A 20,608-nucleotide genomic window follows, 5' to 3' on the forward strand; every position below is an offset into this window, starting at 1 on the left:
CTAAATTAAGTTTTACATCAAGTAAGTTTTGTCTTACTATTGTACACTCAAGCAACTGGACGCTGAATTTTGCCTAGTGAAACTAACCATCACTATTTGTTTCCATCGATCTTTGATCCTGGATATTTGGCACATTTTGTTAAGTGGGGGAGGGGGTGGGATGGGAGGCTTAAGCAAAGGTATACCCTCGTGATTTCATGATTTTTGCTCAATTTTATACATGCTTTGAGAATACTGAGCATTTCAGGCAGGCCTCTGCCTTCCATCTTAAATGGATGTTGTACATCACCCAGCGTATATTTAATATCCTAAGAGTAAGTCGTTTCGGTGTGGTTTAGTTCTGTCAAATGTGAAATTAAACATATATATAAGACAGTGTTGGATGCTTACGTAATCGTTGAATCTGATCACAAAACCTTATTTGAGGTCTGGTCATTCAAAACTTACCACCTGAAATCATTTGAAATGGTCAAGCATTAACTAACAAACGGTTTGCTTGTGTCTTCGATAGTACAAGAATATTGCTAGAAGATAAAACAAGCTGTCCTTAGCACTTCCCTCTGCCACTCCTACTTGGATCCCACCTACATAACTGGGAATCATGTTATTGTGTTTAATAATTTTTTTTTTCTGATGACAAAAACACACAACCTCGCTCGTGGTTGAAAATTCACAAAATACAAACCAACTAAGTCAAAAAGTAAGTCCTCCATAATAATTTACCTTAAACCCCCTCCATTGGATCCCATTCTCACTCCTTCAATCGAAAGAAATCTGAATTGGTGCAAAGAGGCCAATACAACGATTAACACATAAAAGTGTTAGAGGCGAATTTTTCAAACACCTTCCAACAGTCCCATGGCCAGGATCTGATCAGGAGAAGGCCCGAGTTTACCCCTCCCATCAGTGGGCATTCAAGCCAGTACCATTAGAATCTCTAAGCCAGGAGGACTCCAAAGGACAATGGGTCATGCAGACAATCAAACATAACATAATGCAAGTTGAGATAAATCGAGGAAAAATGAAGTGCTGAGGGAATGCAGGATCAGAGATGGCCTCAGAAGAGAAACATTTGAGTGGGACTTGGAATGATAAATGAGCTATCAAGAAGGCACCAAGTCAAGGGAGCCACATCCCAAAGAGACAGAACACAAAGCAAAGCACAGAGTCGGTTGTGAAGTCCAATACAGAGAGTGATCAGGTCACAGAAGAAGTGCCTTAATGACCTACTCTTAAATCAAGAGTCAAGCCAGACAGCAAGTTGATCTATTCTTTTGTTCTAGCTTTTTCTTATGAGGCCATATCAGGGCATTCTAGAAAATTTAATACCATAAAACATTTCCAGAATCTACCAGCCAGGATTGTTTTAACTGCAGTTGACAGAAACCCAACTCAAACTAGCAAAACATGGGAATTTAGTAACTCACACAACCGAGAAGCTTAGTGTGTATAGGCCAATTCAGGTAAAGCTGGATCTAGGTGCTTGTTTCTGTCTCTGTCTGCTTCTCTGCTTCTCTTTCTCTAGTCTGTGCATATCCGCTTCTCCTTGAATGTTCTCTTCATTCTTTCCTACCGTAGATAGACTCTTTCCATATCACAGGAGGATAGCTTCTGGCGGTCCCAGGCCAACATCCTTACAACTTGCCAACATAAATGAAAAGCACGGTCCTCCCCCGGGAGATCTAGTAGAAAACCCTCAGGGAAGCATCTCTGTGGCCTAGATGGGGCGAATGTCCATCTGTAAACCAATCATTGTGACTGGAAGGATGTAGTACTAGGGTTGGCCTAGCATTGGTCACATGTCTACATGAGGGAACGAGGTGGCACGAGTCACGGTAATAGACAGACACATGAGGTGGGAGAACAGCTTCCTGGAGGAAGAAGAGCAGGATGGGAGAATGTGCTTGGCGGATAACAGTTTTAACTATCACAGCTTATCTTTCAGATACTTGGGGGGGGGGGGGGAGGGGCTTCTTCCATCCCAAAAATGGAGATACAGCATCATACTCCTCCAGACAGTCACCTGGGCAGGACGGCAAGCAGGCAACAATCCTCCTACAATACACACTGATGAGAAGTATGCTACAGACACATTCCTGTCAGCACCTAAAAGACCCTCTAGACAAAGATTTTCACCAAATTCTATTTTGAATTCCAAAACAGAGAACCAGAAAATCCAATCACTCCCCAACCAAACACACACACACACATACACACACACACACACACACACACACACACAGTATAAGAGCCACCTGGTTCAGCTCTTAGGTCTCGGGTAGCATAGCTGAAATCTGGTCATTTAAATCAAATCATATACGGAGCAAGCATTCGTACGGCACTTAGGATTTGCCAGGTACTATGCGAAGTGTGTTACGTATAGTAATACTTGCAACAACCCCATGAGGTGGGACCTATTATCACTCCCTTTATGGATGGGAAATCCAAAACACAGAGAGGGCACATACTACACAGCTGGATTTGAACCCAGGCAATCCAGCTCCAGAGCCAGGCTCCTAACTCCAAAGTTAGACTCAGTGCCTCCATTCAAAATAAATCAGAAAGTAAAAATGGAGAAGAAAGAAATAGAAAAAAAAAGTTACAATGATGAACACCACACTGAAACAAAGTAATCTACAACAGAAAAACAAAAAGAAGATGTAATAACATAATGTAGACACAGAACTATCAGCTCAGAAACATGCACCTATCAGTGGAGCCCCAACACCGGCTGGGACACCAGTCTAAAGAGGCTGAGAACGATCTGGTTTATCTAATCCAGGTTGTGGGCTCCTCCCACGCTAGTAGTAAGAAAGCATCCTCTCCCTCCTGCAGATGCTGTGCCCACAAAATGCAGCTCAGTGTCTGGGGATAATCCTTCTACCCAGGACCCAATGCAGCATCGGTACATTACCACGCTCAGTGGTGTTTCCTTAATTTTTAGGCAACTCTGACTTCCTGTTGTTAGGAGTCACAAAGGTTGCAAAATATTTACTGAGTACCTTCTACGTGTCTGTCCAGCCCTGGGGACACACACAACAACGACCAGACATAACCATGCTTTTTCATGGTATTTTCCGCCCACCCTGGCCTGTCCCATACTCTAACAGAGGCCAACCAGAACTTTTAGCATCTTTTACAAGCAGATCTGGTATCTCAACAGTATGCACCCTTATAGGCATATTGGCTGGTAAAATACTGACATTTTTTACCGTCTGGTAAATCTCTTGACTGTCCCACCATTGCCCACCTTGCCCTGGCCCCTCTCCCAAGACCCTGGAACGCCTCCATGATCCATCAACTGGAGGAATAACCCAGGCCCAGCAGGGGTCTCCAGGACCCCACTCTAGCACATGGCCTGCGGCTGTTCTGATCAGTGGGTGCCTGTGCCCCTGTTCATATGCACTAAAAGTAGCCGAATTGCAAAAAGTACCTTCCCTCTCTAAGTAAGCTTTAAATTCACACTTTTCTGGTTGATTGCCAGTTCTCGTTAGAAACAGTAGGTCTTTATTTTATAAAAAAAAAAAAAAAAAAAGGAAAAGCATCAGACACACAATATGACAATCAGCAGCTGTCTGAGCACTAACCGTTGATGCAGAGGACATCTTGCCAAGATGGGGCCAAATCACCTTCTCCTCCCCTGCCACCCACTGCAGTGCCTGCCAACAGACACCTTCAGAGCAGAGGCCTCAGTGAGACAGCCCCAGATGGCCCAGCAGCCACGGTAACCAGAGGAACCTCTTGCAGGCCCAGGCTCCTGCTGGATGTGTCCCTCAGGAAGGAGTGGCAAATAACACCCGTCACAGCTTCACCTGCCCGCTCACATGACAGCCTCACTGGCTGGGAAATCCCTCTACCTGCCCAGGTGCCCAGAAAGATTAAGACCAGCTCAGACAGAAGTGCAAAAGCAGATTCAGAAGCAGCCGGCTTCCCTGTTAACACTGTGCTGTCGACCCCTTGGAATGACCCAAGGGTGCTTTTAAATATAGATGCCAGGCCCTAGCCAGGCACCACCAGTGTGGACCGCTGATCCAGTGGGGCCTGACAGGACTTGGGGGGCAGGGGGTGCCAGATCTGTGAACTGCCTCCGTGGCCCAGTGAGACTAGAGGGTTCCACTTTCCTATATACAGTCTGCAGCCCAGAAGGAGAATGTCTGGATGACAGTCTGGCTCCAGCCTCCCCCAACCACCCTGCCATGTGCTTGTACAACAGATTGAGCCATGGGGGGTGTCCCCACTTCTGCCTGGGGCAAGGTCCAGAGGGTAGACTGTTCTAGCATTCTGCCCACACACGGCGGCTAGACAGCGAGAACAAGAAAGACATTTATTCAAATCCAAACATGAGGTTACAAATTTTGGCAACGCCATTCATTATTGCCTTCCAGGGATTTCCGGGGTATTGTCTTAACTGCTAATTTTTTTTAAGATATTAGTGACTTATCTAGAGATTAAGATTTAAAAGCTGACTCTTCAAAGATAATATACCAAAGGAAAAAAAAAAAAACCATAACATAAATGAGTCCCTGTTGCCTTCTGAGCCCCTCTGCAAAGGATCCCATCCTTAATTCAGCAGAGGGGTCCTTGTCCACACACCCTAATGTCAACGGGGCCACAGGGAGGGCAGGGACGACCAAAGATAAATTGCTTTCGGAAGCAAGCCCTTCAGGCGTTCCTTCCGGGCACAGATCCTGAAACCTTGCACCTCCCAGGTGGCTGCTCAGACTAGCAGAGAACCAAGCCTTCAAGCCCCAGAACCGCTAAAGGTCTCCCTTCTAAGGACGGATCATATTTCCCGCTTTGCTGACAAGGAAACTAAGGTGCGGGGAGGTGAAGGGACCAATTCAACGGGCAAATATCTTTTTAGGGCAAAAAACGTCCCTCTCATCATCTCAAGGGTAGAGTAAAGAGAAAAACTTCAGACATGCCTTTGGGGAGACATAAACTGAAGATTTCAGTGAAATGAAGCTACTGTTAAACGTGTAGCTTTTTCATCTCACAAATCTTGCCACTAAAAAAGAATCAAGTGGATGCCAGTGTCCCAGGCTAGGTGCTAGCGATGAGCCACCTCGTGTCAGAGGCCCCTGCACGCTGCGAAGCGAGCCCCTCCCAGCAAGACATCTTCACTGGGAGGAGGGCCGCCAGGTAAGGGAGGGACAGGCCCTGGCATACCCGATGAGGAAAGAGGAGAGGAAAACAAACCAAGGAAATGCATTGGAGGCCTGAGGAAGAAATCAGAAGCACACCAGTTCAAAACAGGCAGAGCCCAACATGCACTCCGGGCCTAAAAATGTGGCAAAGATCACAGCGAGGTCTCAGGAATTCTGATTTTCTTTTAAAACCATAATGTGCCCCTCTCCAGTTGAAAAGCCAAACTGAAGCCGGTTTGTACATCCAGTGGTTAGAAACAAGGAAGAAGGGGAGGTCGTATTTTCATTCCTTTCGCATACTGGCATCTTTTCAGAAACTTCAGTATGTCGCTTAGGCAAGCCACAACCTCTTCAGGTGTCCATTCCTCATTGGTCAAGCTGGGGCTAAAATGGTAAAAAATTATTGCCCAGAAAGGTAAAAGGTTGGCCGGATGGCCACGTGAGCCTCACAACATGTGATGGTATAAATTCCTGAGGAATAGAAGTTATTTATGACAACCAAACAAGGTGTCAAGCAAGAAATCATACCTAAAATGTACCGCTGACTTCCCATCAGAGAAATCCCGTTGTATGTGAGCAGTGGTTCTCAAACAGGGGTGACCAAAGAAGCAGCATCAGCATCACCTGGGAACTTGTTCGAAAGGCAAAATTCTCGAGCGCCAACCCAGATCTACTGACTCAGAAACTCTGGGGGTGGGCACCAGCAATCTGGGTTCCCTGATGCACTGCCGTGGTGACTCATTTCATAAACAAAATAGCTCCTAATGTGTTTGTTCCAAACATCAGATTTCTCTGCAAGCGTGTCTATCACGTGGTTCCGGAGCCTTTACTTCCAACGGTCAGTATCTGTATCCGAGAGGAAGGGGAAACTCCACACCCACAGGACGGGCCTCCTTGCTGTCCTGGATGCTCCCACCTACAGGGCTCTGCCCTGGCCATTCCGTCTGTCTGGAACACTGCCCCTTCCGCCCCATCCCATTGAGGACTTAGCTGCAATGTCACCTTCTCAATGAGGCCTACCCTTCACCCACGATTCCTCTTAGCCCGCTCTATTTTTCCCAAAGTTCTTACCTCTTTCTAAAGAACATAAGCTTTCCTTATTAATACAGGATAAGTAATATAGGGTTTTCTGTGTGTCTCCCTCTAGTAGGAATAAGTTGTATGACAATAATCTGTTTTGTCTGTTAAGACAGCCTGGAATAGGGCCCAGCACATAGCAGGCACTCATATGTATCTGTTTAATGAATATAGGAATCAGGCAAACCCCAGCACAAACATTTGGGGAGAGGCAGGGGGCACAGCCTTCCTTTATTTTGTAAAGACTAAAGTGAGAGCCTACCTTTATGAACTCGAGACGCTTCCCTGTCTCATGGAGGGCTAGAGGACTATTGTTCTAGCACCTCGCTTAAGGACCCTGTGTTGGTGCCCACAGTGCATGCTTCTGAAGGTATCCAAATGGCTGATAATCTTGCCTTGCAACCAACATTCAGGAAAGAGAAAATTGCTAGAGCCACACTCTGAACCAGTAGTGAAAGTGTTGTGTGTAGAAATCTTAGCCATCAATGGGGCACCTGGGTGGCTCAGTCAGTTAAGCATCTGACTTCGGCTCAGGTCATGATCTCACAGCTTGTGAGTTCGAGCCCCGCATTGGGCTCTGCGCTGACAGCTCGGAGCCTGGAGCCTGCTTCAGATTCTGTGTCTCCTTGTCTCTCTCTGCCCCTCCCCTGCTCACACTCTGTCTCTCTCTCTCTCAAAAAAAAATAAACGTTAAAAAAAATTTTTTTTAAAAGAAAGAAATCTTAGCCATCAGTCTAATGCACCACTCGTCTGACAATACTTTCTCTCAAACAAAGCCTTCTCCAGTGTTTAAAAGTTAAGGCTAGGGGCGCCTGGGTGGCGCAGTCGGTTAAGCGTCCGACTTCAGCCAGGTCACGATCTCGCGGTCCGTGAGTTCGAGCCCCGCGTCGGGCTCTGGGCTGATGGCTCAGAGCCTGGAGCCTGTTTCCGATTCTGTGTCTCCCTCTCTCTCTGCCCCTCCCCCGTTCATACTCTGTCTCTCTCTGTCCCAAAAATAAATAAACGTTGGAAAAAAAAAAAAAAGTTAAGGCTGGTAATTAAATTGCACAACCATCACAGTCAACTAAAATTCAATATTTCTGCTTCTAGCTTAAAATGGGAAATGGGAAATCGTGCCAAATGCCTATGATCTTTCCCTGGCCGCTTCAACAGGAGTGATTTGGAAGTAGGATGTCCAGTCTTTTGTAGCTAGTTTCTTTTTTATGATATTCCTGGGAATTTCCGGTTCTAGATTTTTCTTCTATAACATGTTTCTACACAGAGTGCTTTAAGGTCACCACAAGGTATGTGAAAGCTCATCGCTAGGAAAGATCATGTGCACAGTACCGAATCTGAGTTTTCCTGAGTAATGTAAGCACAATTAAGAAATTCAGCGGAGGTGAGTCAGGCAAGTATCCAACTTACTCGCACATATGTTCAGGCGCCCTGCCCCTCACCACCTTTACCACAAACAGAGAGAAGACAGATTTTCAGAGGCTAGGCCACTACAGGCAGCATTTCTTTCCAAAAGCACATGCCCTTGAGGGATCATGAGATAGGGACGTGAGTCCCTGTTCCTTCTCCCGACTCAGGTCCTACAGTTCTCTCCAAGTATGAGCATTTTGTCACATTGAGCAGGATTCTGGAGATGAAGATACTTTGGTTTGGTGCAGTGTGGTGTAGTATGGTGTGTGGCCAGGTACGGTATGTGGTGTGGTGTGGTGTGGTGTGTAAACACAAGCCAAGAGTTTCATTGAGTGCCTAGTCAAAGAATGGCAACTGAGTGGAGAGAAACCAGTTTTATTGAGCTTATTGAGAGAAATCACAGTCTCCGGAACTGCAGGTAAACAGAGTGTTTCGTGGGCAATTTGAGGACTTTCTAAGTAATACTGACCCTCCACCACCTCTGAAACTTCACCATCATATAGTGGCAAGTCTCCTCACAGAGGAGCATCTAGCATAGGAAGACACATTGTAATGACCAGGACACTTCTTGTGAGAGCAGAGGTCCAGGAAGTGCCAGGAGAGCAAGCAGAAACGTGGCAGCCAGTGGTCACTATACAGCACCTCCTCACGTTGCAGGATTCTCAACTTTTCTAGTGCTGGTGCCTATCAGAAAGCAGCCTACTCCACAACATGCCAATATCTGTACTGTACTAAAATGTTATTGTAAAAGCAATACGTGCACTTAAAAAAAAAAGTAGTACAGAAGAATAGAAAATGCAAAGCAGAAAAGTATTCCTCCCACTCCAGCCTCCATTGCACCCCAGAGTTTCTGAGAAGAAAGGGAAAGCCATAAGCCAGCAGGAGCCCATAAACATTCTTAAGTATACACTGTGTGTAATGGAATCCACTTTCTTCTTGAAGGCATTCTTGACTTTGATTGCTAACAGTTGCTTTCTAGATCTGCTCCCAGTTGTTATACTAGGATTTATTTTCATTGCCCTACTGAGTTATTACCATGGTTTCTTGGGTCCAATATTTTCATCATTTCTTGATCATGTATTGTTTGGCTAGAGAATATGCTCCAGTAATTGTTCTTTTTTTGGAAAGGCTATGTGGAAGGCAAATTTTGAGTCCCAACATGTCTGACAATATGTTTATTTTATTCTCACATTTAATTATTCATGTGCCTGGTAGAGCAGACACTACTGCATGTCACAACATTCATCTACTCCCACCCCTATGCTTCTCATAATAGGATCTTCTTTGATACAGGCATTCTCCCTCTCCATGTGTCCATGCAGGGTAATTCCTGACCTACATCAGTATGGTTATCCTATTGCCTTTCCAATGATTGGCTTAGGAATAAGCATGTGATAAAATGTTAGTGGACAAAACGTGACGAAAAATATGTCAGCACTTCTTTTTTTTTAATTTTTTTTAATGTTTATTTATTTTTGAGACAGAGAGAGACAGAGCATAAACAGGGGAGGGTGAGAGAGAGAGGGATTCACAGAATCTAAAGCAGGCTCCAGGCTCTGAGCTATCAGCACAGAGCCCGATGCGGGGCTTGAACCCACAGACCATGAGCTCATGACCTGAGCCGAAGTTGGATGCTTAACTGACTGAGCCACCCAGGCGCCCCTATCAGCACTTCTGAATAAGAGATATTCTTGTCTTCCTCTGGACATTGTTGTTTCTGGATGTGGTGCCTGGAACTACTGTGGACATCTTGTCACTAGAGAAGAACTAGCCAACTAGAGAAGAACTAGAGAAGATTACAAAGCCAAAAAGCTGAGGATGACGCAGCAGAATGGCAGAAGAATCAGGAAAGTTTTTTTTGTCATTTATGATATTAAGCTGATGAATTTACCAACACTTGTGATGTTCTACCTCTGAATTTCATGTAAAGTGAGATAATACATTTCCTTCTTATTTAAGCCCCTTGAGGTTGGCTTTCTGTTTCTTATAGTCAAAAGCAGCCTAATTAATACAGCTGGGTATAAGAAAATATAGCTGGGTATAGAATTCTTGGTTTACTTTCATTTCAAACTTCGAAAGTATTATTCCATTGTCTACTAGCATCTAAAGTTGATTACTAAGGTGGTATGTGAATCTATTCCCCATTTCCTTGTGAATAATCTGATTTTTCCTCTTGCCTAGAGCATTCATAGTATTTGTCTTCACTTCCAGAGTAGTGAAATTCCATCAGAGTGTGTCTTAGTTTGGGTCTTTTCTCATTCATTCCGCTTAGAAGTCAGTGGGCTCCTTTAAATTCAAGAATTTGATTCTTTAGCTCAGACAAAATTTATTATTTTATTTGAATATTTCCTTTATTTTTTTTAAGTTTATTTATTTATTTTTGAGAGAGTGCATATGATCAGGGGAGGGGCAGAGAGAGAGAGGGAAAGAGAGAGAATCCCAAGCAGGCTCTGCACTGACAGAACAGAGCCCGACCCAGGGTTTGAACTCATGACTTGAACCAAAATCAAGAGTTGGATGCTTAACCAACTAAGTCACCCAGGCGCCCCTCCTTTGTATCTTTTATACAAATATTAGACCCTCTCAAACCATACTTATTGTCTTTTTTACATATCTCTTAAACTTGCTATCTTTTTGTACTGGGTTCAGAAAGTTTTTTTAACTACATCTTCCTGTTTAGTCATTTGTAAGTTATTAGTGTCTTTCCTGTTATTCAGACATTTTACTACATTTTTAAATTTCAACAATTATATTTTTAATTTATGAGCATTTTTTTCTCTTCTTCTAATTACATCTTTTTCATAGCAATGTGTCATTATTTCATCTATGTGAAAATCTCTGAATTGCTTTTAATATTTCCATATCCTTCCAGGTCACTTCTTATTTGTTTACCTTGGTCTTCATCTTTTATGGTGTTGATTTCCCTCAGATGTCAAGTGGTCCTTAGTTGACCATTTATATTTACTGATGAAGGAGTTTGTAGAAAGTATAGGTAGCTCATTGCAAGTTTCCTTTGCAGTTAACAGGGTCTATTTGTTCTAAATATGAAGGCAGACTATGGCCTTTGTGCGGAGAGATCCTTCTCTTTGGAATACCTGGGTGGAGAACAGGCAGGGGGATTTGGAATTTCCACCATTGTCAAACAAAAGTGGAGCACCTAAAAGTATTTCTCTCCTGGTCTGAAATGGCTTTTTTTTTTTTTTTTTTTTTTTTTTTTTTACCCTCCTGTTCAACCCCCAGGATTTCCACTTTATCCTCTGGGCCTGCTTCAAATATCATTCTGCCTTGCTTCCTTGCTCCAACTTCAGACCTTGAGCTTTCCTTCAGCAAATCTTTTTATAAGTTCACAAAAACAATTCTTAGAATTCAAACTCTATACACATCTAAGAAAGGAAGGAATTACTTAAGCCAAAATGTCCTGAGGACATCTTTCCAGTTAACCACCCAGACTGCTGCCTCACAGCTCATTTTTATCCTCTATATGTACCAATCCTAAACTTAGAGCCTCTCTGAAGAGAGATTTGCCCCATGGAATCTTCCATTTGAGTTCTAGGCCATGGTTTCCTATTATATACTGAACTTTCAAAATAATAAAATGCAAGCCCATATAATTTCCATCTTCCAGAAATTTGATGAAATCTCTTGTCTACCCAGAGCACTCCTTCCTGTTTTCAGAGCTGTCATGGATTCATTTTTCTCTACATATCTTTAACTGTCATTTCAGTGGTTTCTAGGAAGGCAAGGGAGGTGAATGAATGTACCCAAGTCTTATCTTGAACCAGAATTCTTAATACATTTCTATTAACACAAATCTACTTTTTATTTCCATTTTTTGACAGTGTGAGGGGTTTTAGAGTGGTTGGGAAGTCCCTGAAATTTCATGCCAAATTTGATATGGATGTGCACACACATGCACATTTCTACAGAAATAGTCATACTTTCCATCACACTCTCAAGTGGTCTGTAACTCAAAGCAGGTTAGGAAACCAAGGGGAAATGGATAAGACAAACAATTGACTGTTCTTGGTGCAAGTGAAATCCATATAATGTGGGAGGAGGGGTAGGCAATGGGTTATAAGTGAAAACTGGTATACTGAGTAAAAAAAAAAACACATTAAATCTAGACAAGTATGAGCGTATAAAGTCAAATACACTTTTCTCAAATTGATTTTAACCAGAATTAATTTGTCTTGACCTACCTCCTCAATTCCCTCCAAAGTCAGAAAATTCAACCCAGGTTATTTTCAGGTAAACCCAGTCACTCCTGGGTAAGAGTAATAATTTCAAGCTTAGACTTGGTGATTTCAAAATATCACACCTCTATCATCCTTCTTGCCAAGGTTCTATCAAACACGGCTCAGGCATTTGGGCACCTGGTGCCTGCCCTGGCTTCTATCGCACTGCCTTCCTCCTACCTAATCTTTGGTCATTGGTCTCTATGCCCACCAAATCCTTCACCGATGTCCTTGGTTCTCATGTTGGCCTTCAAGCATCAGTTCTAGAAGGGTCATCTGCATCCTTTTAACGTCAACCACACGCTCCTTTGGGTTCACTGGCTCACTTGCTCTCAGTGTCTTCCCCCATTTCTCTCTTTCAAGACTATCTTGAAGACCAGGAATTTGGGACCCTGTTCTGTGATACTCTCTAATCTCAATCTTAGATTTGTTACCTTGTCCTTTTGTACTCTCACTGGTGCTATCCCATGATGACACAAAGTACTCCTCTACAAGGCTTCATCCTGGGGAACAGCAGCTTATGGCATAAAGACAGGCCACTAGATCGCTTTCCCTGAACCCATGGCAATATAAGCTCTAGCACGTCTCCTCCAGTTCTTCCCAATCTCTGCTTAGTTCGTGTTTAGTTTATAGAACAAGGTACTTTTGCCCCTCATCTACACTGCCATATTTATTGATTCTAGGATGTACGTCTCTTTACACATAGACAACTCTTAAACTGGGGTGTATCCTACAACTCATAACATCTTAGATTTCAGGACATACAGTATTTCCAATCTGTGGTTTATGGCATAACTTCATCCCTCGTGTTTGCCAGGACTGCCGTAAACTGGAGGGCTTAAAAGAAAAAACAAATTTATTGTCTACAGTTCTGAAGGCTAAGGTTCAAAATCAAAGTATTGGCAAGGTTAGTTCTTCTGAGGGCTTAGCAAAGGGTCTGTTCCAGGCCTCTCTTCTTGGCTTATACATGGTCATCTTCTCCCTAGGTGTCTTCACAGGATCTTCCCTCTATGCATCTCTGTGTCCAAACTCCCTCTCCTCTTTCATAAGGACACCAGGCACATTGGACTAGAGCCCATCCTAAAGACCTCATTTTAAGTTGATTACCTCTGTAACTTCCCATCTCCAAATAAGGTCACATTCTCAGGTACTGGGGGTTAGGATTTCAACATACAAATTGTGGGGGAAACACACTTCAACCCAGGACACACTGATCCCTTCAAAGAGATTTGCTTTTGATGTTCAATACCCAACTCTCACAAACCAAAAGACTTGCTGGTCTCTGCTATGAATTTATATATAAATTCATATATAAATCTCGATAGAAACCCTGTTTCTTTGTCTTTACCTTTCTGCTTTAACAATCCAAATGCTCCCCAGGCAATGAATTAATAACAGCATAAGTGGAGGCATTGGGTAACTTTAAGGGATGGGGAGGAAAGCAATCTCCATTAATATTTCAAAGTTTTTTCCAACTTCATTAAATCAGCCCAAGGTGCTGAATTCACTGGGTGAAACTTGTAGCGGTCTGTCATTTCCAGGGAACGCCTTCTATGCTTCTCAAAATTCTCCACTGAAGTACTTCCTGACAGCAGAGCAGTAGAAAGACACCCCAGGAATTTTGAAGACATAACCCAAAGCAGCTTACCAGAAGCATGAAATTTTTATATCTCCTGTTTAATCTTTAAATGCCACGTGAATTTGACTCTTCAACCCACATGCGGCAGTGGTTTTGATGAGGAAGAAAAATTCGAGACAATTTCCCCCAAAGTTCCAAGTAACATCTAGGAAGATGTGCCCAGTTTATCCTATGATTTCATGTGCCCCTGGCATAATGCCCCATGTTTGAGAACCACAGCTTTCAGTGGAGGAAATAGGAAGTTCCCCAGATAAAGGGGTTTTGTTTGTTTCCAGCAGAGAAGGATCTTCATTCTGGCATTGCCAGGAAACCAGTCCTTTTCCACCCAAAGGGCAGCATTTCCTGAAGAGCAGATACGTGTTCCTTCCCAGCTGGTGAAGAGTCTGCTAGGTGAAAAGAAAAAGGCAGGCCACTAAATTAACAATGCAGCCTGTACTTGAGCAAGGATGCGCACATCACAAGGAAAGAAAGAAGCCAGGGGCAAGCAGGATCAGGGTTCAGGGAAAAGGAGAAAAACCAACAGCCACAGCAAAGAGCCAAGAGGTTAACAGAGTGTGCAAAGCATAAGCAGGAAGACAGGAAAAGAAAGGGGACAGAAGAGATGAGTAGATTAAAATTTGTGGCAAAGATCAGCAAAATCTGAAATAATGGGGAGACAGCAGAGCACAAATAAAACTGGGCCACGAAAAGCACCTACGTCCCGAGCTTCATAGAGTCCCTAGAGCAGCTCCAACGAAACTTCTTCAGGGTGCCTGGGTGGCTTCTGACTTCAACTCAGGTCATCATCTTAAGGTTTGTGAGTTCAAGCCCCACATCAGGCTCTGTGATGACAGCTCAGAGCCTGAAGCCTGCTTCAGATTCTGTGTCTCCCTCTCTCTCTGCCCTTCCCTGCTCACACTCTGTCTCTCTCAAAAATAAATAAACGTGAAAAGAAAGAAGAGAAGAGAAGAGAAGAGAAGAGAAGAGAAGAGAAGAGAAAACTTCCCCTAGTATAGTCCAGTGCCACCCCTCTGTCATTTCATCACCATCAGCTTGTTGTGTTGTGATGTCCACTGAAGTGGAGTTTCTAGGCAACAATGATGCTAAAGTTGCCAGGTGGTTTCCAGAATTAACTCCAAATTCTATGAACCGCTGATAAACATAGGTCTGAAAATCACCTAACCAACCCTTGAATTAATGCAAGTCAGTGACCAGCATTTTCCCCCAAATTTAATAAGTTAAAAAACAGTTCCTTGGGGCTCCTGGCTGGCTGAGTCAGTAGAGCATGCAGCTCTTGATCTCGGGGTCTTGAGTTCGAGCCCCACGTTGGGCATGGTGCTTACTTTAAAACCAAAAAGCAACCCACGGTTCCTTGTTGGTTCTCATCCATATCTCTTGGATGGTTCAGCATCGACTTTGAGTGCATTATGGGCTGGGTTCCTGTATAGTATTGTCCAGAAAGGTCCCACTCTGCTTTCATCCTTCCTACTCGGCTCATAGACAGTTGGGATGGCAAACACATCCGTGACTTCCAGAACTGCGCTGGCCTCCAAAGGTCCATGGAAGCCCCATGGAGCAGCCAAGCAAGGGAGAAAGTGAGATGGCTCCCACAGATCATACTTAAGGAAATCCCTGGGCTCCGAGTCAATCACACCAAAGCCCAATGGCACCACAATCAAAGCAAAAAATAAAACTGAATCTCTTCTCTTCTGTTTGTAATGGCGACAATGCTCAGTTCTCAAACTCAGGTGTGCAGGGAATGTAACTTTACTGTCCTCTAATCATCTAATTTATATTTAAATCCTCCAAATGTAATCGCAGGCAATTCAAAGTCTCTCCCCCAGCCTCGTGTCCACAGAGCTACATCTTAATTCCCAGGGCCTTACCCAGAGAGTGCCAAGGTGCCTGAGGCAGAGGGCAGGCACCCGGTGTTCCAAGTTTCCCCCATCCCCCAGCCTCTGCCCACACGTCCCCTCTCCCTCTCGGCCTTGGATCACTGCCACTCAGAGCACCACAGAGACTTCCTCTCCCAACCACAGGCCTCCTCAGCCCTCTCTAAGCCAACCTCCAAGCCTCACCCGCCCCTCTCAGGAGCATTTTCCCTGCCCTGTGCTGTGCAAGGGCTCTGGGGGGCGGGGGGGATTTCTCTGCTTCCATAGGGCAAGAAGCCATCTCTGCTTAAATGCTTCAGCTCCGTATTGGCCATCTCTGCTTGGATGCTCCAGGGCCATATTGGCCATCTCTGCTTGGATGCTCCAGGGCCATATTGGCAATGGGAAGCACTGTCACACCACTGTCCTGGGCTTTGCCTAAACACAGGAGCACAGCCTTCCTCTGGTATCTGTCCCCAGACTTGTGAGGGGCTTACATAGGATTCAGGCTCGACACAGGTGCTGCCAGCCTCCTCAGGGTCCACAAACATGTGCCTCTCCTCCTTCCCCTCTAACCTCCCCCTCCCCTCACCAAGGACACCATTACCACATTGGGAAAGGGAGGAGAGATTGAGGGGTGCTAGAAAAGGCTTCTCTTACTCATCAGGTACCCTTCTAAAACTACTGTCCCTGCACTGAGTCCTTTGGTGCCCCCGTGAGGACCCGGCTTTGGAAAATCAAAAGCCAAGCATTAATTTCTGAATTCTGCTCTGTCACTTGTCCCCTGAGGCAATGAACGTGAAATGCCCTGGCTGTCTAGGCAGGGGAATGCGCTATAAGTAAAAAGAACTAAGGGGACAAAAATCTCATTGAATAACTGGAAATGGTGTCCTGCCACACTGCCCGGCGTCCTTCAGCTGCCTGTGGCCCTGGCTGTGTCTGCTTTCCTTTCCTGCTTTGTCCCTTTTGAACTTCCCCCTTCCAAAGTCCTTAGTAAAAACATCAAATAATTACATGCTGTAACTGCTGATTGCACAGGGACTGGAGGAAAGGGCAAAAGGGGCTTTCCTGTAGGGGTGAAACAGCATGAAAGTCCGAGGAACAGCCAATAGTAGGATGTGGTTAAAAAGTAGAGGGCAAGTATCCCATTTATGTTTTAAAAAAAGACTTTGTATCTAGACATACACACATGAGCAAATGTACAGAAAAAATTCCTGGGAGAGCAGTAAAATTGGGAAGGAGACTTCCACATTTTTTTCTCTATATGCTCCATATTGTTTAAATTATTTCCAAGGAGAATGTATCTGTGTTCTGTAGAAAACTGAAAGGTAGGGTGCATGTGGAAGATAAGCGACAGATAAAGGTAGACAGGCAAGAAGGATGGGGAAAAAATGCCTTCATTAGGAGCTGTATCTTTGCCATATTAATATATATTAATATATTGATATTAATATTATGTATATAATATGCAATATAATACATAATATATATAATAATATATTATAATATATACAATAATTATGTATAATAATATATAATATATATTATAATATTAATATATTAATATATATTAAATGTTTTTATTTATTTTGAGAGACAGAGTGTGTATGCACACATGTGAGCAGGGAAGAGGCAGAGAGAGAGAGAGAGAGAGAGAGAGAGAGAGAATCCTAAGCAGGCTCCACACTGTCAGCACAAAGCCTGATGCAGGGCTTGAACTCCCAAATCGTGACAGCATGATCTGAGCTGAAATCAAGAGTAGGACGTTTAACCAACTGAGCCATACAGGCATCCCTCCAAACATTTTTCAACAAAATATATATTTCTTTAAATGAGATAATAAGTGTTCATCAATTTACTCTTTTCATTTGGCACTCAATCTCTCTTGACCATCTGATTTTTTAAGTTGATACAGATCAATATCAGTCTTTCTACCAGACATAGTATATTTTATTATATAGAGTATACCTTATATAACCAGTACACCAACTGGTTAACTTAGTTTACAAAAAATGCTTTAATGAATATTTGGATCTTGATATATATAATTTTACACATTTATGCAAATATTTTTTCTGAGATAAAATCCCTGGAAATTGACTGTTAGGTCGTAGAGGATGCACATTTTAAATTTAAAGGATGTTGCCAAATGCCTCTAAAAATGCTGTAGAAATGGTCCCAATAACAGGGTATCAGAGTTCTCTTCTGAAAAACCTTAGCAACACTTGGTCTTTTAATATTTGATGACATGATTGGCAACACAAAATATATTATTATTTTACAAATATTTTCCTTAGTTTGACAATTACCTTTGATTTAATTACAATTTTAATTGTGCTTTTTGAAAAAAAAAATTAATTTTATGCAGTCCAATTTATAGTACCAAGATTTTTTAATGTTGACCCATATTTAATTGTGAAATTTTCATTTTTAACGAATATTAAATATTCGCTATTTAAATGAATTGTATTTATTTATTTATTTATTTATTTATTTATTTATTCATTCATATTTAAATATTGAACCTAGCTGTAACTTACTTTGGTTTAAGAATTTAGTAAGGCTTCTGCACAGCAAAGGAAACAACCAACAAAACTAAAAGGCAACCAACGGAATGGGAAAAGATATTTGCAAATGACATATCGGACAGAGGGCTAGTATCCAAAATCTATAAAGAACTCACCAAACTCCACACCTGAAAAACAAATAACCCAGTGAAGAAATGGGCAGAAAACATGAATAGACATTTCTCTAAAGAAGACAACCGGATGGCCAACAGGCACATGAAAAGATGCTCAACGTCGCTCCTTATCAGGGAAATACAAATCAAAACCACACTCAGATATCACCTCACGCCAGTCAGAGTGGCTAAAATGAACAAATCAGGAGAATATAGATGCTGGAGAGGATGTGGAGAAACGGGAACCCTCTTGCACTGTTGGTGGGAATGCAAATTGGTGCAGCCACTCTGGAAAGCAGTGTGGAGGTTCCTCAGAAAATTAAAAATAGACCTACCCTATGACCCAGCAATAGCACTAGGAATTTACCCAAGGGATACAGGAGTACTGATGCACAGGGGCACTTGTATCCCAATGTTTATAGCAGCACTCTCAACAATAGCCAAATTATGGAAAGAGCCTAATGTCCATCAACTGATGAATGGATAAAGAAATTGTGGTTTATATACACAATGGAGTACTACATGGCAATGAGAAAGAACGAAATATGGCCCTTTGTAGCAATGTGGATGGAACTGGAGAGTGTGATGCTAAGTGAAATAAGCCATACAGAGAAAGACAGAAACCATATGTTTTCACTCTTATGTGGATCCTGAGAAACTTAACAGAAACCCATGGAGGAGGGGAAGGAAAAAAAAAAAAAGAGGTTAGAGTGGGAGAGAGCCAAAGCATAAGAGACTCTTAAAAACTGAGAACATGGGGCGCCTGGGTGGCGCAGTCGGTTAAGCGTCCGACTTCAGCCAGGTCACGATCTCGCGGTCCGTGAGTTCGAGCCCCGCGTCAGGCTCTGGGCTGATGGCTCAGAGCCTGGAGCCTGTTTCCGATTCTGTGTCTCCCTCTCTCTCTGCCCCTCCCCCGTTCATGCTCTGTCTCTCTCTGTCCCAAAAATGAATAAACGTTGAAAAAAAATTTTAAAAAAATAAATAAATAAATAAATAAAAAAAGAAACTGAGAACAAACTGAGGGTTGATGGGGGGTGGGAGGGAGGGGAGGGTGGGTGATGGGTATTGAGGAGGGCACCTTTTGGGATGAGCACTGGGTGTTGTATGGAAACCAACTTGACAATAAATTTCATATATTGAAAAAAAAATAAAAAAATAAATAAAAGTAATCCATGAAAAAAAAAAAAAGAATTTAGTCAGGATCCAGATCTTTTTAAATAAAAAATGTAATGAGTATAAGATACAGAGAAGTGCACAAATGCACAAGTTGATGAATTTCCACAAAGCAAATTTCATGAGCCTCCTATGCCATATTCCCATGTGCCACACCCATGTGCCACACCATCCAGTACAGAAAACAGAACATGACCCACACCCAGGAAGCCCCCTTAATTTCCCCTTTGAGTCATTACCTCCCCTAGGCAACCACTATCCTGACTTATATCACCATAAGATCAGTTCTGCCTGTTTTGCTATCTGGCTTCTTTTTCTCAGGCGTATACTTCTAAGATTCATCCAAGCCTTTGTACGCAGTTATAGATTTCTTACTCATGTTCCTGTATGCATTCCATTGTATGAATAGACTATAATTAATTTATCCATTCTACTGCCTTTGGACATTTGGCTTACTTCTAGCTGGAGGCTGTTAATAACACAATATGAGTGCCATGAAATCCTTTTGTTTTTAATGTTTGTCTGTTTATTTATTTAGAGAAAGCACACATGAGCGGGGGGAGGAGCAGAAAAAGAGGAAAGAGAGAATCCCAAGCAGGCTCCACGCTGTCAGTGCAGAGCTTGACGCAGGGTTCAATCCCATCAGCCATGACATCATGACCTGAGCTGAAATCAAGAGTTGGACATTTAACCGGCTGAGCCACTCAGATGTCCCAAACATTCTTATATGTGACTGTTTATAACCATATATACACATGTATGTTGGGTATATACCTAGGCATGGGACTTGGAGTATGGAGTATGTGTGTTCGGCTTTAGTAGATACAACCAGTATCAGTTTATACTCCCACCAATAATATGTAAGAGTCCAGTTGTTCATGCTCTTGTCAACACTTGGTATTATCTAATTTTTTAACTTTGTCCATTCTAGTGGATATGTAGAGAGACTTATTTTAACTTTGATTTGCATTTCCCAGAGAACAAATGAAATTGAGTACCTTTTAATATATGTATTGACCATTTGAACATCCTCTGTGTGAACTGTTCATTTCCTTTTTTTTTTTGTCTACTGGGCAGTCCTTTTGCCTCCTGGGCTACTTGCCTTTCCCTTATTGATTTTTAGTTATTTACAGTATCTTCTACTCTATGACTTATCCTTTCATTTTCTTCATGGTGTCTTTTGATCAGCAGTTCTTGATTTCAGGGGTGCCTGGGTGGCTCAGTCGGTTGAACGTCCAACTCTTCATTTCAGCTCAGGTCACGATCTCACAGATGGAGCCTCAAGTCGAGCTATGTGCTGGGCATGGAGGCTGCTTAAGATTCTCTCTCTCCCTCCCTCTGCCCCTCCCCCACTAGCACTCACTCTCTTTCAAAAAAAAAAAAAAGTTCTTGATTTCAACCTA

The 20,608-nt window shown here is 42.9% G+C and overlaps 1 long non-coding RNA gene across 1 annotated transcript; it reads right to left on the minus strand.

Annotated features, from left to right (window-relative positions):
- Positions 1–11,423: 11,423 nt before the first annotated feature.
- LOC123597695 lies at positions 11,424–14,317 on the minus strand. The gene is made up of 2 exons (XR_006712216.1): positions 14,200–14,317; positions 11,424–13,885 (listed from the first exon to the last, which is right to left on the minus strand). It is a non-coding gene; the product is annotated as an uncharacterized LOC123597695 (long non-coding RNA).
- Between the last annotated feature and the right edge of the window lie 6,291 nt (positions 14,318–20,608).

This window comes from Leopardus geoffroyi, chromosome C1 (assembly GCF_018350155.1).
Source record: "Leopardus geoffroyi isolate Oge1 chromosome C1, O.geoffroyi_Oge1_pat1.0, whole genome shotgun sequence".
Lineage (NCBI taxonomy): Eukaryota > Metazoa > Chordata > Mammalia > Carnivora > Felidae > Leopardus > Leopardus geoffroyi.